At 35.2% G+C, this 26,364-nt stretch overlaps 1 long non-coding RNA gene across 1 annotated transcript in view; it reads left to right on the top strand.

Annotated features, from left to right (window-relative positions):
* LOC129146481 (uncharacterized) overlaps positions 1-23,653 on the top strand; it is a 45,119-nt gene extending 21,466 nt beyond the window's left edge. The window contains exons 2-4 of the long non-coding RNA XR_008553263.1: positions 20,384-20,588; positions 22,723-22,790; positions 23,432-23,653. This is a non-coding gene — a long non-coding RNA (uncharacterized LOC129146481). The remainder of the gene's footprint in view (positions 1-20,383; positions 20,589-22,722; positions 22,791-23,431) is intronic.
* Positions 23,654-26,364: the final 2,711 nt, after the last annotated feature.

The raw sequence follows: 26,364 nt of genomic DNA, 5'->3' as shown, positions 1-26,364 counted from the left end.
AAGATCTACTATTTTTATCAACACTGGAGAAATAGTACAAATAAAAATCTAAATAAATTTCTTATCAAATTTTAAAACAAACTTTTGAAAAAACTTAGGCTTTTATTTCCGCTATTTCCAGGTATTTTTTTCCCCATATTTTAATTGGATTGTTTTTTTTGAACTTTTTTTTTATTTTATACATTTTTACATCATTTTTCATTTTTGCACAATGTATGCATTTTCATCTTGGTTATAGCCCCCATACAATGCCCACGCCCCCTTGTTTTGATCCTACTCCCTTCTCCCTCCCTGCCTCCCACCCCGTAGTGTGTCTCTGGTTTATAGGTATTTAAAAATCTTCTGAAAAAATTTTTGATTTTAAGATATTTGATGCATCTCATCATTGTCTCCATAATTTTTTAAAAGATTTATTTATTTATCCATACAAGAACTGGGGTACAGTCTGGAGGTGTGGGGTGTGAGAGGATTCACCAGAGACAGAGTAGGGAACAGAATAGGCAGAAGGACCGAAGTACACTGCTGAGGGGAGCAGCGGGCAAGTCAGGAGAGGTCTGCTACGCCATGTGGGTAGCTCCCTGGCCGGCCGGGGCTCAAACTCTTGCTGCAGTGGCTGCGGATAGCTTCATAAGTTGCATCTTAACCTCTTGCGCCACCAGGGAGGCCCTGTATCCATAATTTTATCTCAATGATCTCCATCTTCTATACATTTGTGTGGTAGATGACAACAGTAACCATACCATTTATAACTTTCTGTATATATCCTTTGAATTCTTTAAATCTCTACCCTTTAAATCTGAGCTAACTTTGTGGCTTACTTTGACTAATAAAATGAAGCAAAGATAAAAATGTGGCAGTTTCAAGACTAGACCTCCAGAGGTGGTGCATTCTTTTCTATTATGTCTCATTGGTGCATGTATTTGCCTTTATACTAGTACCACATTTTGTTACAATAGCTGTATGATATATTTGAAATCAAGAGTGTGATGCTTCTGGCTTTGTTCTTTTTGTTCAACATTTCTTTGTCTAAACATGCAAATTCTATAGATGCCCAAAAACAGATGAGAGGATTGGAAGATGTAGTATGTAAACACAATGCAATACTGCTCAACTGCTAAAAAAAGATGAACTCTTGGGCCTCCCTGGTGGCACAGGTGGTTGAGCGCAGCGCTGCAAAGCTGTCCACAGCCTCTGCAGTGTGGGTTCGATCCCTGTCGGCCGGTGAGAATCCCACATGCCGAAGCAAACCTCTCCTGTCTTGCCCGCTGCTCCCCTCAGCAGTGTATTTCGTCAGTCTGCCTGTTCTGTTTCCCACTCTGTCTCCGGTGAATCCTCTCACCCTCCCACATATCTGGCCTGTACCCCAGTTCTTGTATAAAAATAAATAAATCTTAAAAAAAAAAAGGATGAACTCTTGCCATTTGCAACAACATGGATGGAGTTTGGAGGGGATTGTGTTTATATGTCTATAGAGAAACAAAACAAAGGGTCAGATAAAGCTAAACTAATAACAAATCTGAGAGATTGACTGTAGAACTGAGGCTATAAGAGGAGGGGGATGCTCAGAACCAGTGGGGAGGGAGCACAGTGGTCTAGATGGAAATGGTGCACTATGACCGGTTGGTTGGTGGGTGTGGTATAGTAACAACACCTAGGGGAAGATTCTCTACCTCTAAAACACAATGTTGCAAAACTGTTATTTCAATTAAAAAACTGAGACGCCATCTGATGAATAAGTAAAGCATTTGCTTTGTTATCTATTTCTCTTTTGATTGCAGGAATCAAAGGAAAGGAAAAAATCCTCAGGGAAAGACATAACTGACAATTTGGTTTAATTAACTTACAGACAAGCTTATGTTTGGTGCTTCCAGTAAATATACAAATGACACTGGCTAGAAAGAGAATCTTTATCTGTGGGATACTTTTAGTGGGATATCCCTGTCTGTGCTTTAGAATTGGTTATGGTACATGGTTTATGATTTCACAAGTCATGGCTTCCTGCAAAGAACACTTAAGCCTTAGTTCTATATGGTGTGGGAAAAGGAGACATTACAAACCCTACATACATCCTGCTGTGTTAAATAACCTGACAGCCTCATTGGAAACATCATCTGTTGCCCTAGGCCAGAGAGAGTATGCGTCATGATAGAAGGAATGATCCTAGGAGCCACACAGGATCTAGCAGGCCCCTCCTACTTTACCGGTGCCTTTTGATTGCTTGCAACCTTGAAATTATTAGTAAAGCATGTTACTCACATAGATTTGAAAATCTGTTGTGAAGTTCATATTCATGGAATCTTGAAATTTCATTTAATGACCATGGGAGATAGTGCTATACATTGGTCACTAATTCAGAGATTATAAGCAGCTCACAGATCTATATAAACAAATCTGTTTTCTGAGTGGAATGCTATTTATAGTACTTTCTAAATGAAACAGATTAAATTTGTAATATATTAAACCAGAACATAGTATATTTTGGATAAACTACTAAAACTTAACCCTTATCCTACTTCCCTTGAAATTAATGTAAAAAATAAAGGAGAAGCACAATCTATCTTCTGGTCAGGGAGAATAGCTGACAGCAAATGCTATGCCTAGGAGTTTACTATTCAAATTCTCTGGAATTAGTTTATACCAAGCTTGTCTAAAATTGAAGGCCCTGAGATTATTGAGGTAAAACCAAGTAGCACATATATAGATTTTGATAAATGGTCACCTGTCATCCATCGATTATTTCCATGAGCAATACACAAGTTAGGTCAAGGGTGTTTTGATGTGTCCAAATATCCCTTAGGGTAAAATCTGCTTTTTATTAATGAATGGATAGCTCACTAGAGTCATGAATAAATTGACTTATTTGGCAATTGCATCACAGCATACGAACATGAAGAACAATAGTTTCCTCTGACGCATTGATTTAAATAAATAATTATAAACAGATTGACACTGAAAAATACTCACCAAAAATGTTTTTATTAATATATTTGGTTAACTAGGTGTATATATCAACACTAACCTCTGTTTATATCAACAATAACTTTTACCTGCAATACACATCTGACTCAGAAAGCTAGGAGAAAATTGAACTACAGAAAGTGGTGTACGAGGGCTCATCTTGAGAGAGAGCTTTGTCAAGTTGAAATCAATGTTTTTTGTAGAGTTTGAATGATTAGCCATCTGTGTCCTAATATTCATGGCTTCATGTGGGAAAACAAATCAAAAATATTTATATTTTGTCTGATTCCATTGTCAGATCCATGGCTAGGAAGTACAATTCCCTATAATATAAAGAAGAAAATATCCAATGGACTTGAGTCTGTTTTAGTCAAAAATTAGGACAAGAAGCAGATCCTAGTGTTTTAAATCAGGAAGAGATTTAGTCAGAGAATCTGCTGCTTAAACACTGTCCAACGGGCCTAAAAGAGCAGATTCTATGCTCTGTCTCTCGACTGACTCTCAAAACAACACAGAACCAACACCCCAAAGCCCCCACTACACAGGAATGAAAATCAAGAGCCCAGATCATCAGACATAAACATCATACCCAGAAGAAAAAATGAAAGTTGAAACCAGGTTCCAGAGTTTAGGAAGTTAGGAGTAAGAACCTCACTACTGCCACAACTTCCTCTTGATACCCTAAAAGCTGTGTTGTTTTGCTAGCAGCTCACATATTCCCTGGAACTCCTAGGCAGCAGTAGAGCAAAGGATATCAGGAATGTGGCCTCCACCTCACATCCGCCTGCAAAATGCCACATGAATGCATACAAATAGTGTAAACTGGTATACAAAAAAACCAATTAGCAAAATAATTTTAGAAAGGTAGTTTTCAACTCTCCAATTTTTCCATATAAATTGAACATAGAATGGGGGATTGGTGGACATTGAAAGTGGCCAAAAAATGTCCTAAAATATTAGGCATAAGTGAAAGAAAAGTAAACATTTCTTGTTATCTAAAGAGCAAAATAATAGCCTTATCATACATCTGATAGCCCAAGTTATAGGTTCACAAGAGAATAAATTACACAGTGGCCTCAATAATCAGATAAATCAAAAATAGGGGATGATAGTGGAGAAAAAGAAAATATAGATGCATGATAGATAGATAATAAAAAATGCTGATTGTCAAAAATCAAACTATTTGCTGTAGAAGATGCAGCTGAAATATAAGGGCAGGAAAAGCCAGGCAGAGCATGAAGGGATTAAAGAAAATCGTATATCATCTATACATTAATTTAAGAATGCTCTTGTAATCATATCAATACTTTACAAAATAGATTTTAAGGCAGAAACCACAAAATCAGAAGATATAGAAAAAAATTAAATAATTAGAAATCATAACAAAAATAGTCTCATAAATATAAATCTTTAAATATTTTAAAGACACGCATCAAATAATCATGGGTCAAATTAAATTTAAAAAGGAAGTCTGAAAATTTTTAATATTGAAAAATAATGAAAATCTTCTTATCAAGAGATATGTAAAGGGACAACTTAAAGAATTAAAACATTAATAATAATATTGTTTCACTTTGCTGTTAGGAAGAATTAATACTGAAAACAGAGGCAAAGAAATTAGGTTAAGAACTTAGGAAAGGAAGAATAGAATGAACTCAAGGGAAAAATAAAACAAGAAGGATCTTTTGCATGCAAAAAACAAAAGAATGAGTATGGGGAAAAAGTACCCTAGGAAGGTTAACAAGCCAAAGCTAATTTTTTTTTCCAAAAGATTTATTTTTATTTATTTATAAGTACCCTAGGAAGGTTAACAAGCCAAAGCTAATTTTTTTTTAAAGATTTATTTTTATTTATTTATACAAGCACTGGTACAGTCAGAAGCATGGGAGAGTGAGAGAATTCACCAGAGCCAGAGCAGGGAGCAGAGCAGGCAGAAGGACCGAAGTACACTGCTGAGGGGAGCAGCGGGCGGCAGGAGAGGTCTGCGCGCCATGTGGGACCCTCCTCTGTGGCCGGGCAGCAGACAGGGAGCAGCCGGGGATCGAACCGGCGTCGCAGAGGCGCGGGCAGCTTCGCAACCCAGCGCTCAACCGCTGCGCCAACGGGGAGTCCCGCCAAAGCTAATTCTTTTTAAAATCTAATAAAATACTTTTCGGTTAGACTGGTCAATAAAACAAAAAACAAGGGTAAAGGAGACAGTATTACTAATACTTTATTCCATTTTCATTAGTAATTGTCCAAAATATTTTTGCAGACATATTTAATTCTGACTAAATGCCAATAATAATCAGTATTTTTGCCATGTTCTTAAAAAATATATAAACAGTTTAGAATGTTTTACTGAGTATCAACTTACATGCTGTTTTCTAGGATTTCAATTCTACCTTAATCTTAACAACACAAATTAGCTGTGGTATTATTTTTGCAGAGGTAATACTTGTTGACATTTCTTCTTTGGATCCCAGACTTGTTTTCTGTGGCCACTTTTCTTTTCCTGCAAATTTATCCTGTAAGATGTAAAAGTGTTACCCCACACCCCTTAACGTGATGGTCCATTTTTGCGTGGTGAAAAAAAGGCAAAAATTCAGAAACCACTTTCATTTTACACACCAAGAATTGTATTGCCTGAAAGGCAATGAAGACAGAAGTACTCACATTGAAAAGCAACTTTTCCCTGAATGTTGGCAAAGGGGTTATTTTTATTTGGGGAGAATGGTGTGTCACGAATTTAGGGCAGTCTGAGGGGTCACGCGCAATAGTTTCCTTTTGCACCTGGTAGTTTTTCACTGGTCCCTTTTTGTGCAGGGCGCTCAGTCTTCAGTGAAAGGTAGTATTTCTGAATTTGCATTTATGACTAATTCCTTTGTCTTGGTACATGAAATATATTATTACCATTGTCTTTGACTTTCCATAGTTGTTGAGACATTACAGTTGACTTACAGGTAAGTCTTTTTTCTCTAGCCAGTTTAATACCTTCCCTTTGTCTCTAAGATTCTTCAGTTTTACTCATTTGTCTAGGAGTGTTTTTTTATCCATTGTCATACTTGAGATATGTAGGCCTTTCGAATCTAAGGACTTAATGTCTTTAGAATTCAGCCATTGTCTCACATAATACCAGCTCTCTACTTATTATCTCCTGGAACATTTCTAGCCTGGACTTTGTCTAATGTTTACGTGACCTTATGTCACTCTCAATTTTTTCCTTTCTTTGTCTTCTATGGCATTTTTATGAACAATTTCTTCTGCTCAATTTTTCATTTAATTAATTACATCTGTTGTTCTGTAATGACTTCCTTTTGCTTTTGTTTCCATTACTATACCTCTTTGACTTCTAAAAATACCATTAGAGTATTTATTAAAAAAATCTACCTTTGAATTTTGACAGGCTGCCATTTCCTAATCATAATTTCAATTTTGTGTATTATTCTTTCAACAAAGTGCTCTTATTATATTCTTTAGCTCATATTCCAATACCTGTAATCTCTCTAGCGGTCTGATTCTGCCACTTATTCTTTCTGTTGAATCTTTTTCATGATGGATGTTTCATACGAAAAATGTACCACATTCCTTCAATTCCTTCTTCTTTGTGTATCCTTAGGCAAATGTGCTAATCTTTTTTACAGATACCCATAAATGAGAGCACTGGTCGCAGATTATACATTTTAAGTTTACAGTCATTAAAATAGCTTTATTCATTTCATCCTCACTTTTAGTGTGTGAGAACAGTTCCTTTCCATAAAACCCAATCAATACCTGATTTGTCAAAATTTTACTTTTTACCAACCCATGAGCTATAAAATATCTACATTGCCATTTTTAATTTTGTGTTACTTTAATCACATAGTATTACACATTTTTTCCTAAAGTTTATAGCCATAAGACATTTTGTTATAGCTTTTATTCATTCTCTAATAAACAAGTCATGCTTGTTATTAGTGGAATAGCATATTGCTTTGTACTGAAGTGTCTAGTGAAAATTCATATTTGGCATTGTTGACTGGAATGAGATCTATATGCCTTATGTTCCAGACATGGAGCTATGTTACAATGTGTTTTTGTTGTGCACAAGCAATATTAAGAATTTGCTTGCAAAGAAACACCATTCACATCTATCCCCCTCCCAAAATCTCTACTCTTCATAACCAACCCTTTTCTGAAGTAGCAACTGGGAATAACATCACAATAGGTGGCAGGAAAAATAATTTGCACACATATGCTTCTTGAGTGCTGTGTAAAAAACAAAACTCTATATATAATGAATAATATTTCGCTTTTTAAAATTAAAAATGCTGAATAAAAAGCAAGAAATGTTATACGAGTTTATTTTTTTACCTATTTTCTCTTTTTGGATACTAAAATTAATATCCTGAATCTTAGGCAACAAGGAGTACACAAGCAATGAGACATTCAAATGCTATAAGACATTAAAGTACAAATGCTAAAGTTCAAGGTATCATTGTCTCCAGTATTACATCAAGTTCTTCAAATGGTTATTATGATTACTCAAAAATTTTGGAAAAGAATATGAAACAATCCCAAAGCAACAATCTGCTAGCCCTGCATCAATTAACACAGCTACAGATTAACCAACTGGAAAGTGAACTGTCAGGACTATTTTCAGGCTGATTTCTGAGAGATAGCTGATTACTCTAAATGCCTGCATACTTTCAGTGATTTACATAGTCACTGAGATAGAATGAGCTTAAATTGAGCCGAAGGACTGTGAGTATTGAAAACTCCTAGGATATTATGTAAGGTATCACTTTGCTTAAGAAATTGAAATTATATGTGAGCAGGACTATTCATATTTAGTAAAAGTAAAGGCTTGTGTTAGGCTAAAAACCGGCTTGAACAAATAAGCATCAACAAATTTATTAACCAAGGGCCAGTTTATAGACCTATTGCAAAAGGTAATTATTTGCTAGCGTAAGTAAAATTTTGTGCTTTGAGTACTACTATTATTACATCAATATACATAGTAGGATAGATATCTGCCAGACATATACAAAACATACAATTTTGTAGATGCTGATAAAATTCAAGAACTTTGACTCTTTGTTAAAAAGTAATATTTTTAATAAAAAAGTGACATCTGCTCAAAAAAATAAATTGCTGTGCTTCACAAATAAGTAAATCAGATTTCTAACAAATTTTTTTTTAAGTATTTCACCCATGTGTGTCCCTCAGTCATGGTCATCAAATTCTCGTTCATGTGATTAACTGTGGAAATTCCACAGATGTGCCTGGTGAATATGAATAACCCACTGAACTGTGACATGTGGCGCATACCTGTGTTCAGAAACTATATTGCTAAAAAGAGCATTCTGGAAACACTGTTGCTAAGTAACAGACTGCCCTGGTAACTGCAGCCAGCTATTTTGAAAGAGTCAATGTGAGATTATGAAAAATATGTAAAAAATATAACCAATATTTAATCATTCGACAAAGATGAAACCATAACTTGGTAAGCAGCTGAATAAAGAAGATAGACTACATTTGCAGATTAATTTTGAGTCTAAGAATTCCAAATATTACACATTTTCCAACTTTGCCATATTTTTCACATTCCTCCTTGGTTTCAACTTCTGTCTCTTCTACCTTTCCTGCATCAATCATGCTTCTTAGTAGGACCACTTTAGTAGAACACTTAAGTATTTCAGTTAATGAATCTGAATGCAGTTTACTTGGATGCATCTAAAAACCCTGTTCTTGAGGGAAACCCAGCTTTTTCCATATAGTTTTCTTTAATAAATCATAATATAATTTCATGTTGAGAGATTATTTAATAAGCCCAAGAGATCATAGAGCCATCATTTATTAGATATCAGACATTGCACTAAGGAGTTCACATGTACATCATTCCAGTTAAATTTAAAACCATCTCTATGCCAGTTACTATTATTTGTCCCATTTAATATGCTAATAAATGATAAATAAATACTCCAAGTTCACATTGTGAGTAAATAGAAGAGTCAGAACTTAAATTCATTCTGACTCCTGAATCAGTGCTTTCAGTCTCCATGAATCATTCTTCCTGTGGCGCATTTAGGAAGATTATACAGTGAAAGGGATAGTTATAAGCATTTCTATAATCCTTGTCAAGCTATATTATAATAATATTTTCTATAGAAGGTATTATCTTTCCCAAAATATCACTGGCATTACAAGTTATGTAATTAGATAAATGAATAAATTCAGTACCTATTTATTTGGCAAAAAATGTATTCCCCCTGCCACAGGACTCCGTTTCATTCTCACAATTTTGTATTTTTCATAACAGTGCCCCCAACTACAACAAGTTTAAACACACTGCAGGAAACTGCCTAAAAAAGATGAAGAAATCCATTCAATATAGATTTAATTATAAAAGCACTTAACTGCACTGGTAGCAATCATTACATGGTAGTTCACACAACATTAAATGGAAAGCCTGTTAGGAAAGATAGATTACCACAGGACTTAAAGCCACTTACATGTTACTAAATTGTTAGTCAACTTATATGTCTCTATGATTTTTTTCTTAAAATTCGAAGACCAGGGCCTCCCCTGGTGGCGCAGCGGTTGAGCGCTGGGCTGCGAAGCTGCCCGCAGCCTCTGCAGCACCAGTTCAATCCCCAGCCACCCGGTGAGGGTCTTACATGGTGGGCAGACCTCTCCTGCCACTGTCGCTGCTCCCCTCAGCAGTGTACTTCGTCAGTCTGCCTGTTCTGTTCTCTGCTCTGGCTCTGGTGAATCCTCACACCCTCCTGCGCTTCTGACTGTACCTAGTGCTTGTATAAACAAATAAATAAATCTTTAAAAAAAAAAAGTCAAAGACCAAGCCTGTTCAAACTCCTTAGCCTAACCTCAAATTCTCTTTGTAAACAGCATTAGGTCATACACTCTCAAATTAAATACTTTTCTTGTACCAAGTTAAATATGTGCTAATAGAGTATAATATTCAATATAGAAAACACATTACTGAAAATGTCTACTTGGTCTTATAATAGATGGTTTTATATTCTGCAGCATTCACTAATTTAATTGAGAAAAGTACTTCAATTTAAGTTACATAATTATTTTAAAAGAAATGCCATGTAAACTTCACAATATATTTTCCACATGACATCGTTTTAATCACATCAGCAGTAGGATACAAGTCTTCAGGGGCATACTTATGGAAGAAATAAAACAATCCAACCAATATATCAAAAGTTTTGGCATTGAAAATGACTTTTTGTACCTGTAAAGATGTTTTAGAAAGGTGGTCGCATGGATTTAAGGCAATCCAATTTCTTAAGAGAGAACCAAGTGTTAAACCCTAGTGACCAAATACCAATATAAAGATCAGAAATTAAGGGAAAAGGAGATAAACTAAAATCAAGATAATCATGAAAAATTAAATGGAGAAAAACTGAGAAATATAGGGCACTTGTCAGTCACCTGTGTTGGTCAATAAACTCAAGGTAAACATGTGCTGAGAGAGTATAATATTCAATCTAGAACTAATACGCTGTGAGAAGATTTTGAAAGCTATGTCACTTGAACAAAGAAATTATTTTGGAAGTGTCTGTCATGTGCTGTATAAGTATTTTTAAAATAATGTTGCCTTGGATTCTTCATACTAAGGGGTGTGTGTGGGTGTGTGTGTGTGTGTGTGCACGCACACGCATTTTACTTGTTTACAATAATTTTTCCTTTTTATATTTAATGTTTTTATATATCTTACTCTAGTAATACCACATATATATCTGGTATCATGATGTGATGAAATCTTCAAATACATTAGTTTTTCAAAGGAGACAGTTACCACTTCAGTTACAAATATGTATAATAACTTTCATATATTCTTCCCATTTAAACAGCTGATACTGTGAATAATTTAACCTTTTCTCAATGATTTATGCTCACCGTTAGCAACATCAATAAATGCAAGATTTCAAGTCTCAGGAGCATGCCCTCTGAGTTCTCAAGTTGGATATGACCGATGTTTTTTTTTTATATTGAACCACCACAGAAAAACTTTTAAGTTATTTTGCCTTAATTTTATGGGGAAATTTTTCTGTTCTCTCCTTCATTATCAGACTGCTAAATATTCCAACATTGGATTTGTCTTTGTCTACACCTGTCCGCCTATAAAGAGAATGCAAAAACATAGTTTTCTCAAAGTTTCTCAGGTTGTTTTTTGTTGTGACCTTCCAGCACAGGCAGCTTAGTAGATAAAAGGTAGCCTTGAAATGTAGTTTGCATGCAGAAAGCAGTAAATAATATGTAATCTTGATGCATATTTCGAATCTGCGAAAAATACTGTGTAAACAAGGCTTAAACTTGGCCCTGCACTAGTTTTGTCAAGAAATCTTATAGAAGTTGATACAGTTAGGGGTGGGGGGCGCACACACTTATGGGCTAGGGGCCATTGCTGAGCCAGAGGCCAGCGAGGCTGCCACTGCAAAATCCTGCCACTGTGGCTACTGCTTCTGCTATTGCCACCACTGCTGCCTTTGCTGCCACTGCTGCTAGGGACAAAGGACCCAGAGGAGTCCAGAGGACTAATATATTTGCCTAAAGTTTTGATCAGAGTTGAATTATATAATTAACAAGTTTGCATATGTGATATCCTTAATTAACTACTCTCAGTATACCATATGGTATTTTAGTTAAAACTCAATTTAACTACTATAAAACTCAGTGAAAGTTCCGCTCAAGAATATTTTCAACTCTAAATTTTGTTTTAAAAGGTGTAACCATTGCAGATCAAGAATTTTTATAGTCTTCCTCCATTCAAAATACCTCTTCATTATAATTAGTCTTTTTCCTGGTCCCTTATTTAGATTTTCTAAATTCCTGCTATGAGTGAGACCATCCGGTATTTTTCTTTTTATTTCTGGCTTATTTTGCTGAGCATAATCCCTTCCAGTTCCATCCATATTGCTGCAAATTGCATCAACAAGCAACTATAAACCAGAGACACAATACTGGGGTAGGAGGAGGGAGTAGGATGAAAACAGGGGGATGGGAATTGTATAGGGACTATAACCTGCACATACATTGTGCAAAAATGAAAAATGTAAAAAAAATACCTCTTCAGTAAGTATTTTTGTCATACAAAACTTGCTAACAAGATATTTCTATTGATGGTTCTTTTTAAAGTACCACAAAATTTAAATGATGCAAAGCTGTAAACTTTCTTGATTTCATTTCAATAAGGCATATAATCTCCTTTTTTTTCTAGTTAAAATAGATGATCCACTAAGTCTTCCCACAATCAGGGTTTCAAAGTACAATTTTAGAATTTCAAAAGGGAACTTTTATAATCTGTTTTGCCATTGTTTGTTGAGCTCAGCCCTTGAAGGTATGAGATTTCAGTGCCTCCCTATGTGTAAATGTAGAGTTCAATATTCACAATTTACTAAAAAATATTCAAAAGTTAAAATTTTTAATACCCTTGTTATTAAAGATTTCCAACTGATTTTGAGCAAAATGCAATAAGTAATTGATTCATTTTTATAAAAATGATTAATACTGTTGCCAGGCATCTGATTAAGAAAATGTTTTGTAAAGTTACAAATATTTAAAAAAATCTCATATTACATTGATAGTAAAGACAGAAAGCAGGTTGTAAGCTGCTGTCTGTTTTAGGGTTGAATTACTCTGTTTAACTTAATTTTTAAGTTTTGTCAATTACAGATGCTAATTAGGCAACTTGTTTGGATGTAATTATGGATTATGTATTCAGAAAAACTAATTCCAAGTTTATTTTTGGTCAGTCACTGGATTTTGTAATTTAGGAAGGACATTACTTTTACCATTATTCTTTAGCCCACCAAAATTTGCATTCCGGTTACCAACAACAAAAACAAATAAATTGTCTTTATTTAATTTTAAAATTTTTCACCAATTTCACTATAGCATGACAATATTGTCAAATGCGTTTGTCATGCAGTGAGCTTGCAGTTATATTTGACTCCATGTCTTAAAGGAAAAATTCCAATCATTTATGGAATTATCTGTTGTTCTATTTAATTTCTATTTCCATCTCTACTGACATCTATTTTAATGAAATTAATGTAAAACCAGCATCTTTTACACATTTGTGAAGCTCTTCATCTGGGGATAAAACCAAACACAATAACATGTATATACTTTTACGCATGGAATAAAAAAAAATCAAAATACAACAACTGTCATTCACCATAAATGAAAATTTCAACAGAAGTTGCAAAATAAAATCCTTCTAGCTATGCTGTAAGGAAAGTCAGAGAAAAAAGGAAAAAAAATGAAAGAATATGAAACAAGACTAGAAAATGGAATTAAAATGATTAAGATGAGACATATAAAAGAAAAAAGTGACAATTAGTGTTTATCCATTAATAGCTTGTTCATAGAACCAAAATAAATACAAAATTCCCCTCGTTTTTCAAAACTTTTATCAAAAAGTAGCTATATGAATGAGATAACACCAGTTATGATGGATGACTTTAATTCTTTTCAAAAAGTAATTGTTTTCTCAGGGTTCAGGCAATTGTTGCAAAAATAGCAAGAGATGTAAACAGTGATAGCTGGACATAAACTGAGCCCCCCAAACAAAGGAAATTGGATAAAATATTTTCTATGTTATCAGTATAAAATGTATCTACTTCTCAGTACAACAAAAGCTTATCTTTGATGTTTTGACTAGTATTTAACTAGTATTTGACCTTTAATTGGTCCTATGCTGCAAAGCTATGTTCATAAAGTGTGCAACTAAGGAAATGTTAACTGCATACCCAATTTGGAACATCTCCCTGGGAAAAGGAATACAAAATATTTCAATAAAATTTTTAAAATGAGGCATTTGTGGGTTTATTATTACTCATTCAGAAATATCCCTTTAATAACTAATAGGAGTGAGGAAAGTTTGTGGATGCCTTTAGAAATTATATTTGCTCTAATGACTCCTGAAATGCTATATTTCTACAAAATAGATTAAACATAAATATAAAGTCTATAAAGATACGAAACTTTTTTGTACACCAAAGTATGCATACACTGAAAACTCAGATCATGTAGAGAACATTTCCTAAGTTTGTCTGGAAATGACAGTGGAAAAGACAACTATAAATTCAAACAAAAATACTTTTTTTAAACATGCATTGTGATCCCTTATGAATGAGTGAAGAAAATTGAAGATAATTTTTCTTTTTAAAAAAGGCCTTTATTTTGCAGGCTTTGTTGTTGGTAAACTGTTTGAAAACATCTCCACCCAACTTTAATTTTAAAAGTATCTATGTTGTGCTTCTCTTAAAGTTCCATTCTCTGAGAAACAACTGATATTTATAATAGAAATGTTTTATTGTGATGTATTACATTCTGTATCAGAATAATTAAATTATCAGATTTCATTGCAAAAGAATTGAAAGAAACCTTTTATTTCAAGAACAGTTATTGAAGAACTTACACTTGAATATTTTCTCAGAGGTTTATTTTCAAATAAATGTGAATGACAGAAGAGTCAGCATTCATTATGATCCTTACTGCTCAGTTAGGAGCAGTGGCTTGGATCAATAAAGTCACAATGCACAACTGTCTTCATCCAATGCCAGATTATTTAATGATAAGAAAAGATTGGGACAGGCAACATGGCAATGAAATCTGTGCCATGGCAAATGCCCCTCGGCTATACTGCAATCATGGTGGTCAGCATCTCAGGCGTCATCAGTAGTGATGCCCTCTGCATTTATGCCCACCTAGTAACATTGTCTCCCCAAGACTCTCTTTCTCTCGTAGAGCTACTCATCAGTTGCAGTGGCTTGGCTATCACTATCACTAGAATGAGGTGTTCATGTGCCTGTCCTCATACTCTGTAGGTGAGTTCCATTTGTTGTGGATCTGGTATGCTTCTATCATTCCTAGAGTTTTGAGTCTCGGGAGGATTCTCCAGCATCAAATTCCCAGGAGTTTCAGAGGTTTGCGGAAATATCAGAAGGATATCTTTTTTAACAACCATTTCTTTCTGTTAAGCATTAAGCATTTATTTCTATACATAAAGACATAAGCAATCTAAGCATCTAGGACCCTGAAGTATATAGTCATCTACTTCTGACTTTTTTCCACTTGCTCCTTTCTTCAGGCAAGTATCCATACGCCCCACTTATTTAAAGTGACTCAAACAGGGGCAGTTAAGCGCAGTGCTGTGAAGCTGTCCGCTGCCACTGCAGTGTGGGTTCCCAGCCGGCCAGGGAGATACCCATATGGTGAAGCAGACCTATCCTGTCGCACCCGCTGCTCCCCTCAGCAGTGTATTTCGTCAGTCTGTCTGTTCTGTTCCTAGTTTTGTCTCTGGTGAATCCTCTCACCCTCCCGCGCATCTGGCCTGTACCTGGGTGCTTATATAAATAAATAAATAAATCTTTAAATAAAATAAAATGACTCAAAGAAGAATCTCTTGAATTACAAGGCCTGATTGAAAAGAAGGTTTTCCAATGAAAGCATATCAATAATACCAAACACTGCCTCTCTTTCAAAATTCCAATTGTTTATGTACTTTTCAAAATCTCGTAAAAAAGCCAGATTCATCCCTTTGGCAAGTTTTAAATCTGTTACATTTTATTTTCTCTATTTTTTAAACATTTATTTATTTATGCATACAAAAACTGGGGTATAGACCAGAGATGTTGGGGGGGGGGTGTGAGAGGATTCAGAGACAGCGTGGGGAGCAGAACATGCAGAGCTACTGAAATACACTGCTGAGGGGAGCAGTGGGCGAGACAAGGAGAGGCCTGCTGCCCCATGTGGATCAGCTACCTGGCCAGGGATTGAAATTGTGACACAGTGGCTGGCAGTACTCTGATAGTGCTGTGTCTTTAACCCCTGCACCACCAGGAAGGCCCCTGTTATCTTTTATTTTTAATAGAAATTGCCTTTTTTAATTATAAAATGATTAAAATTTAATTGTAACAACTTCGGTATAAAAAGGTCATGGAAATAAAAGTAAAAGATTAGATAGAATCCCACACGCCAGAGAGAGCTGCTACAGCATTTTCAGTTATGGATATAGTGGTATGTTAGAAAGAAGCATCTTTGAAATTATACTCGTGGAGAGAAGACAAAAATGATGCAATCAGTTGGACATTAAGTGTTATTGCTGGCCCTGCTCTTGCCCTTACAAAGGGAATCCTTCCCAGTTTCATTCTCTAGAGTTTGAATTTTCATGTTCCTTCCCAAGCAGGTACCTTTCCTAGGGCAGACATCCCACGGTGTGTTGGCAATTCAGAGCAATGGAGAATTGGAGTGTTGAGAATGAGATAGAAAGTAAAAAGATGCCACAAAACTGATGAAAGCTGAGGATAGCCCAAAACATGCACAAGTTGCACTGATGAGAGCAGAAAAAGGCAACTGAGACTAGGACAACTGCTTCCAATTCCAATGCAAGTCCTTCTGCAGCTATATAGCAGCCGCTCTTCCCTTGACTTACCAAGAGGGAGTTATTTTCATTGCTATCAAATAGGACTTAAAATGTTTTAGAAGTAAAACATGTAATATATGCAAAATAAAGCACAAAAAAAGAAATGTGCAGGTCAAGTAGTTCAACAAAGTGAAAAATCCCTATATAATTCCCCAAATCAAAATATGAGCTATAATCATCACCTTCAAAGACTCCTTCCTGCCACTCCCAGTCATTATACCTCCCAAAGCTACCTCCTATTCTGATATCTACAGTGCAGGCTCTTATGCCTGTCATTCTCTCAGTATGTTTCATCCAGATTCTTTCAGACTTTGAATGCAGAACCTTGTTCTTTCTCCTTACTGTGTAGTATTCTATAGCCTGAATGCACCAGGTTTGCACATTGTCACCTAATTTATTAACTATATGTGGGCCTCTTCAGAAGGTCTAAGCCTGAACTACTAACCGTTGCTTAGCAGTTCAGCAGACTACCCTAGAGAGCTACATCCCTATCCCAGATGCCCTTACTGCCATGGGTCTGTAGCTGCTAAAAAGGTCAGCCCCTGCTTCCACCACAACACAGACCTCACCCCTCTAAAGGGCAGAGTCCCCCCTCTTTATTGGAACCCACCCGGAGAACATTCAAGAATACAGATCCATGTAAATTCAGAAAAGAAGGCTGCAGACTATCTCTTCCCTGTCCTCCTCTAGAGCTAAGCTGCAGTGAAAGATACTTGGGAAGGGCTATTTTATGTCTCATATATGTTGCCATTGTCAAACTCTTATTCTTCCAAATGAGTTATCTAAAATTTCTTTCAGAGTTTTGCATGGTGTTACTCAGCTCTCCCAAGAAAGGGAACTGTATGACAAGGCTTATTGTCCACATCACTTTTCTTTCATCTATACTATATAGTGGGGGTGGGAAGAGGTGGGGCAGGATGCCTCAAACTTATAGGAGAGAGTTGATACCTTCCTTACTTTTAGAGCTGATGAAGCTCTTATCCCTGTATTTTATTATTTTGGTCAAAATAGTAAAATAATCATAATCCTAGTAGAGGATTAGAAGCTTGTTCTCTTATTTTTATTTTTCCTGGAAGCTTGAATTCATTTATGAGTAAAATATGCAAAGCACTATTACAATGGAGGTGGAAAATAAACAGCAATAATAATCAAGTAATTAATAATCATCATAATTCTCCAAGAAAAAAGTACAGCAGCCCTTCTGAGGAGAAGACAATTAAACCGCCTCTTATTTTTTATATTCACAAGTAAAGAACAAATAAACAGACTCCTTCACCTTTGCTCACTTAACCTCGAATCCCTGCACGCCCCACTCCATTTCTCCATTAGAAATCAATTTGAAAATTCACATATTATTATACACTGAAGACAAAACAAACTTTCATAATTACTCATTATGTTTCCTCACTAATTCATTACTAAAGCCGAGGTATTGATAAATCAAGTGTTTTGATTTGGGGAGTAAAGTTGATGGAAGAGAGGAAAGAAAGGATTTGCACAGGACGCAGGGAAATGGAGACCTCTAGCACCATTGTTTGTAAAACTGGAGTAGGGGGTCAAAATGAAAACTGAAGCAAATTTTTTTCTCCTGAAACTGTTGTTTCTTAAAAGCAAGAGTTGCACAATGTGGCCTCCCTGTCTTTCCTAATCTCAATAAAAATCAAGGTAAAACCTGACCTAGATTTTCAAAATGCAGGATTGCTTTTGATCACATTGAAAGAAATGTTACATTTCCTCCCCCAAAAGAACCTAAGTTTAAAAACCTTCAAGTAATACTGCAGATAAAAATCTCATATATATATATATATATATATATATATATATATATATATATATATATATGAAAGGCTCCATGAAGGTGGCAGATATTTATTTCATACATAGAATTTATTTGTTAATATAGTTAATGGACTGCATTAACTTCTCTTTCACACTTTGCCTCTTTAGGAGTAAACATTAATCTAATTTGCCCAACTAAAATGCATTTAGACCATATACCTGTCTTTATAATAATATAAAACTTTAACATTGTTGCTTTTTTTCCTCCAACTCAAAATCTTATGGAAAGCTAAAAATACTCATGGTATTCGCATTTTACTGCATTCTGTACACTCTAGAAGTTTTCATTATGTAACTAAAATACTGCAAAGTGTATTTATCTGGGGAGCTAGAGATAATTATACATTTTGAATACAATATATGTGAACATAATGATAATTATAGGCCTGCACTAGTTTTCCAATGAGCAATCTACAGTGATGGTAAGAATATTCAATAATGGTATCTTGCAGTTTTTATTTGTTAATGCAAACTGCGCATAACCTGGGAGTGGGGGGGTGTTGTTATTTTGCAGCCGTACCATTTAAACTTGAACTACTTAATGACTTTGCAGGACCTTTACACCGCACTACATGTTAAGAGTTTCAGGATATACACCACAGTGAGATTTTCAATAGCACCACCTTATTCTAGAATTTGAGCTGCAAAGGAAAGTTTATTGCTTCCTCCTCTAATTATGTAATTAGTGAGAATCCCTGACTCTTATTGTGGGGAGATTTTACCTGTAGTTAATGTTGGTGCTGCTGAATACATCTCTTTTCTCTAACCTACGTACATTTTAATATAGATATGCATAGGAAAATCATTGGAAAACAATTTTTAAACATTTTTTAATATTACAGCTGGGTTTGTTGTAAATATCATTTTTTGTTTGTTATATATATATGTTGATTTTCAGTTATGCACACCTGAAACATATGTTTTAATGCAATATTACCTCATTAAAAATTAACATAAAAATAATTACTGTGATCTGTTCATAAAATACATTTGGAACACCTGTTACTTCTTTCACTTATTGAGCTAAATTATTCGCTGATCTGTAACTATACACACCTAATTCAAACCATGAATCTTTTCTGAGGAATGTGGGAAAGATGTGTTACAACCTTTTATTTTGAAATTATATGTCATTTCAATGCATCTGCAATACCACATTTAAATCTGAGTGTTTTGACCTGATGTGATTTTTTTTTAAAGATTTATTTATTTATGCATACAAGAACTGGGATACAGTTCAGGCCAGAGGTGGGGAGGATTCACCAGAGACAGTGGTGAATATAACAGACAGATCTACTGAAACACACTGCTGAGGGGAGCAGGAGTCAAGACAGGAGAGATCTGCTCTGCCTTGTGGGTTAACTCCCTGGCCGGGAATTGAACTTATGTTGCAGTGGCTGTGGGTCCCTTCATAGGTAGCGTCTTAACCCCTTGTGCCACCAGGGATGCTCCTGACATGCGATTTAAAAGCCATTTTACCTCCTGCTTTTGGGATCTCTTTGTGTGATTAAATGGATGTCCTAAACAAAGGGAAAGCAGTCTTTAGGATGAATAAATCCCTGAAGCTTTGTTTCATTTTTTTATTAAACGTGTACTCTGCCAAAATAATGCTTATTTTCCACCACAGTGGTTTTTGTAGGATGAATTAAAAGTAAGCCACAAACAAGTTGAGCAGTAAGGACCAAAGACCCAGCTCACCTGGGTCTTTAATTTTCATTTTTCCTTTCCACTCTGCTTTTCAGGAAGCAAAATGGAGTCTACTCAGTGCGCATTGATCTGAAAGGTTGAATGTAACTTGCACATAAAAGAGCATGAATTTGAGTTTAAAGGTAACTATGTTTCATGTGTTCATGAGATGTGAAATATAAAGGTGACAAAACTTGAAAAGTTAGAACTGATTATTGCTTTAATTCTCTTTATGTGGATGTTTGTAGGATAGAACCACAAAATCAATACAAGCAAGCAGGCTACAGAGAAAATGTATATTTTATAGTTGACATTTTGCCTATAGAATTCATTTGTATACAAGAAATCAGGACATTACAAACAGGAAAGAGTTCAAATGTAACAACTATTAATGTGTGTTTGTTTTTTTCTCAATCACAGAAGCAGAGAAGCAGTGAGAATAGCAATCTGTTATAAAACTTTACTTTTACTTTCCAGACTTTTTCCTGAAGCCAGAAGGGATGGCAGTGTTTTAAAATGGGAAGAGGCAATTTTTGAAAATCCCAGAAACAGAATTCCTCTACTTTACCGAAACTGTTTCCTGGATGGAGTCAGGCTAGAGGCGGCCTGCCAGGGAGATAGAGTCCTTCCCACACCAAGAATATTATCCTGAGTGAAGAAACCTGACAAGAGCAGGTCTGAGGTAAGTAAGATCAGTGTGCAGTTACTCCAGCTCATTTTATCTCACTTGGCAAAGTTCGCAGGAAAGAGAACGTCTTTCTCTGCTACAGAAACTATAAATCCCACAGGAAATTTTTAGTTAGCCAATTGGGTCATGTGAATCACATTCAATCAGGTTCTCCAATGCCCTGTTCACACTCTCTTTCCCAGATCCCATGAAGCAGGAAAAGAGCATTTCCCAAAGGAGAGAGGGCTATTGTCACCAAAGATGGGGAAGGGCTGCAGGCTAAACAGTGTTCTCCACAAGAAAAATGAGAGCACCGCTGGAAGGAAGTAAAAATAACATCTACTTAGTTTTTCTATGCATATTTCATATACTATTAAATTATAGAGATAAACAGAATATGGTGCACATTTTGCCTACTTGAGTAATTTTTCAGGGAAAAAAAAAAAGATGTCTTTCAGGATGCTCTTCAAGACAAAGCACCTGATCTTTCTCAGCACAGGTGGAAGGAAGTTTCAGAATTACTCACTGGGCAATTACCACAGAGGGTGAGCAGTGGTTCCAGTGTGAAATGTCCTTGAAGACTCTTGATTCTGGTGATCTATAGTTTAATAACTAAAGCATTGATCAGTGCAGCAGTCTCAGGAATGGATAGGCTACTCAGACCATTTAAGAGGAACCCAGAACCGAAAGGAAATTCTCCCCGGAGGCATCTTTGCACAGCATTTATTCTCGAAGTCTTACCCCTATTCCTCGCGAGCTATTTTCAAAATATTTGGCAGAAACACACTCCATTTTTTCAAGTGAAATTTTACTCAAAAGCTCAATATATATTAATACAAGTGAAGCTATTTGGGTTGAGTATGATAGGTAGAGCTCCCCACCTTCCCTGCCCTATTCCTTTTAAAGCAAAGTCATATTATCCAATGAAACAGTCATCTGATCCATTGATAATGCTGTGAGAGAATCAAGGAATCCATGACAAAGGACTTAGATGCTTCTGTTCTTTCATTTAACTAACAGGGATGCTGGCATGTTCCTAGACATTAGAGAGGCGCAGTGACTAAGATACAATCCCCATGAAGTCTATGGGCAAAACAGATAAAGATATAATACATGTATCTTAGAAGCAGTTACATTTGGAAACATGAGATTGGCTTTTAATGACTCCAGGAGGAAATATTCAGGGACAGGTTACCATCTCCACGGAGACCTGACATACCAGTTTGCCAGGTGAGAGGGCAATTGAAAGATGTTCCACTGAGAGGGACTAAATGTACAAAACCCTAAAGACAAATAAGGCAGCGGCACATTAGATACCAGGCATAGTTCCATGTGACTGGGATTTGGGAGAAGTCTTATGATGCGAGGTTAGCGAGATAAGCAGAATCTAAATAATGAACGGTTTTAGATACCACATTGGGTATTATCATATGAGCAATGAAAAAGCAATGGATTTTGAAGTAGAAATGTATTTAATCAAATCTAAGTACAAGAAGTATTTCTCTGAGTGGAATAGAAAGTTACTTGAAGATGAGTAAGACTGGAAGTAAGGACAGCTCTTGAGGGCTGTTGTAGGAATTACTCAGTGAGAGGATTCAGAACTCAGTTCAGCTCAAACCAAGATAGCAAGCAGTCTTGAGGACAGAGAAAACTGTTTTAATCCAATTGCTCTTCATGAGTCACAGCAGATAAGACTTCACAACACACAGGATATGATGATTAAGAGGACAGAACTGGGATGCTGCCTGGTTTTTTGACCTTGGAATTGGGTGACCTTAGCTGGGAACATAGAAGGACCTAGGCTGATTAAAGATGATGAATTCAGATTATAATATATTGATCTTTTAGGGTATCTGTGATTCATAAAACAGAGTATTTTTCTTTTACATTTTTATCTTCTCTTGCTGAATGCAACCATACCGCATGAAATGGGGCAGGGGAAAGAGGAGATTATATAATGATGGTAAATAGTGATGCAATAAGAAGGCAATTGGAAAGCAAAACACTGAACCAGAAATGAAAACGAGACCCTTCTCAGTGAAATATAACTACATAGTCATATTAATATAAGTATTGTTAGTTTTCTAAATTTACAAGCTTAAAAAAATAAGCAGCATTTGAATTGAGTACTTACAAATCTTCATTGCAGGCATGAAGACATGTACATAGATGGAGTCTCTAAGGGCCTTTGGGAAATGATTGAGAATTAAAATAAAGGTACAGTATCATTTAATCGTACAAATATATAAGAATTCAGAAGCAAAATAATGATTTTACAAGGAAGGAAGGAGAGGAGAGGAGAGGAGAGGGGAAGGGAGGGGAGGGGAGGGGAGGGAGGGGGAAGGGAGGGGAGGGGAGAGAAGACAGCTTGGAAGGGAAGAAGATTGGCCCTCACAGTTTCAATAAGAAGTTAATGGAAAATATCAAAACACCATCAAATTATTCCACTACAAAATGCAAATCAAAACCACAGTAAGATATCACCGCATACCTATAAGAATTGTCAGAAATGAGTGTTTGGCAAGGAAATGATGAAAAAAAAATAAATATCTTCACACATTGCTGATAGGAATATGACCCAGGACCTATGGAAAATAGTATGGAGATTTCTCAAGATACTAAAAATAGAGGTAAGTCCACTCCACTGGTAGGTAACTACCCAAAGAATGCAAACATGCTAATCTGAAGGAGTATAGGCATTCCTATGTTCAATGCAGCACTATTTACAATGGACAAGTAATGGAATAACCTAAGTGCCCAAGGACAGATGAGTGGATAAAGATGTTGTATAGATACACAATGCAACACTACTCTGTTATATTTAAAAGAGACAAAAATCTTGCCATTTGTAACAACAGGGATGGAACTGGAGGAGATTGTGCTGAGAAAAATAAATCAGGAGGACAAAAAATGGGTGATTTAATCATAATTGGAATATAAAGAAACAAAACAAAGGAACAGACAAGTTACAGTAAGAAGACAATTGTCTATCAGGAAGTATGTCTTCACTGGACTCTGGATCTGCCAATACCATGATGTTAGATTGTTCAATCTTCAGAACTGTGAGAAATAAATGTTGTTTATAAGTCACTCAATTTATGGTATTCTACTATAGCACCTTGAAGCAAATAAGACATACTCCATTCTCATTCCATGTTCACAAAGCAATCCTTTATTTATAGTCAGCCTTGTCACTCAACTTAGTTTATAGGAAGAGAAACTTTGTCACACTAATGTAAGTTTTTTTCTAGTTTGTGTATAGTTTTAGTTTACTATAAATTAATAACTTGGCATTCAAAATTATGTTTCAGCCCCTGGAGAATCTAAGTCCTTGGAAGTTCCTTACAATGTATTCTTATTATCACTGATTTTTCTAAAATTTTCAAGAGAGATACCAAATAGGTTAGACAGTTGTCTCTTGCCACTCTGACTTCCTCTCCATCACAAACCTCCTAGCACTGGGTAGCCATGTAATGGCCATGGGCATTTTAGACCTAAGAGAAAGGTAAGTTGGGGGTATATTTCCTGGGATCTAATATATTTATGTTACACAGCTTTTCCCATGCAGAGTTAAGGTGTTGACTCACCAGCCATCATTAAAATGAATGTGTCTATTCAGAGATCACAATGTGATGTGAACATGCCTTTGTGGTTCCCAGTACAGGAATGTGCAATTACTAGAGGAAAAACTAAGATTTGAAATGGAGCATGAAACTAGTATGTGGAAAAATCCTCTACTTATCAGGCATGCAAAACTGTCGGCAGAGAATTTAATCCTCATTCACACCAATCAAAATGGAAGTTCTGTTCCTTTAGGTATAATATCAATAATGCAGCATTTGTATTTACCAATACAACATAACATTTAGCAGAAATCTCTCAGAATAGAATATGTTAGAATTTCTGTGTTTGTAGTACACAAGAATACTACTACAAATATTAAGTGTAATTTGATGTAAAATTACATATATGTAATCCTATTAATAAAAAAATTTAATCAGCCATAGCATATAAGATCTAAATTATCTTTTTCTTGTGTCTATAAAAAAGTTACAAAATTATTTGTCATATAATGAGATAATCAAAGACCATTGAATTAAATATACAGGGAACAATACTATAGAATTTTGTAAAGCAGTTAATATATAATCAGTTATTTTCTGGACTATTAAATATTTGAAGCATAGGTAATAGTAAATTAATAAATTTTGGGGGTCTTATTCTATATATGCATCAAACCTTGTATTTTAAATTCTATATTTCTTCTATTAAAGTTCCCCAACAATTGTATAATTTTCAGGCATAACAGAACTGGGATCTTAACCTACATGTCCTATAAAACTTAAAGTAGTCTTAAAAAGCACAAAATAAATCACAGAGGATACTCTGTGTACACTGATATTATCAGTCTTATATATATATATATATATATATATATATATATATATATATATATATATATATGTAATGCTACTGTGCAGAGACATGTAGAGAAGAATCTTTAGTTCCTAGGAATAGAAAATCTAAATATATTCAGTTTAAATGTATTGACAAATTATACCAACACAAAGTTAAGTTACCAAATATTCCCTAACTTCCTCTTCCAGGTAAAGTTTGTCCAAAGGAGTTCATTTATTAAAAGAAAAATTAAAAACAAAGTATGTAGATGTTCCCTAGAAATCCAGTCACTTTTGCAAGGTAAAAAGTACACCAAGGCATACTATTCATTTGAAGGTTATACCGAGTGGTATAACATAAATAAAATCCCATTTGGGGACAAATGAGGTAGCTGTCCTAAGTGATTTCAAAAATCATAAAAAATGAATGGATCCATCAAAGTAGAAATGAATAATTAAAATTATACTCCAATTCTGTAACTATGAAGTTCAAGAAAATACAAACTGAGAGTGGTTAATGTTTTTTTTCTCTAGGTAAAAGCTGAAATTGTAAAATTAAATTTAACAGTAAATATAACAAAACTATAATATTATGGTATAGAAATTTTGGTATGTGTCAGTGAAGGAGAGAAAGAAATCATAAATTTTAGGTATTCTACACCCAACTATATTATTTAATTTAGTATCAGGAAAAGACAAAGATACTGGATAAAGAATAAGACATACTATCTATGGATTTTAATGTATTGAAGATTTACAGCTATGTTGGAGAGTTTATGGGTAAATTGCAAATAGGTAGATTAAATTTACATTTTTAAATAATGCAAAAATTTACTAGATAACTGTATGAGAAAGTAAAAGAAATTTAAGGGTACTATATAAGCAGCCAAATAATACTTATATAGCCATAATAATATTAGCACTGCATATTTAACCCCAAATTTAGATAGAACTATATAGCAAGAGAGTAGGGGAAAGAAGTATGTGTGAGAGGAAGTTTATACAAAAATTGAGTGATACATAATTTTAAATAGCAGTAGAGGCATGTTATTCCAAATCTGAAGGTAAATAGTTAAAGAAATTTTTGCCTCTTGGAAATAGGACTCTTAGAACAAAAGGGAGTGGGAAAGTAGATGACTATTTCTACTATAAAATAAAACTTCTGGTTCTTTTTGACTTCTTAAAATATATACAAGGTTTACCTTGATGAAAATTAAAAAGCTAAAAAATCCGAGCCTCCCTGGTGGTGCAGGGGTTAAAGTCTCAGCCATATCAAGCTATCTACAGCCACTGCAGCATGAGTTCAATCCCCAGCCAGGGAGCTACCCACATGGTGCAGCAGACCTCTCCTATCTTGCCTACTGCTCCCCTCAGTAGTTTATTTCAGTAGATCT

Source organism: Talpa occidentalis, unplaced genomic scaffold, assembly GCF_014898055.3.
Source record: "Talpa occidentalis isolate TD23 unplaced genomic scaffold, MPIMG_talOcc4v2.1 talOcc4.2, whole genome shotgun sequence".
NCBI lineage: Eukaryota > Metazoa > Chordata > Mammalia > Eulipotyphla > Talpidae > Talpa > Talpa occidentalis.
Note: the sequence above shows the minus strand (reverse complement) of the source record. Positions and strands in the feature narration are given on the sequence as shown.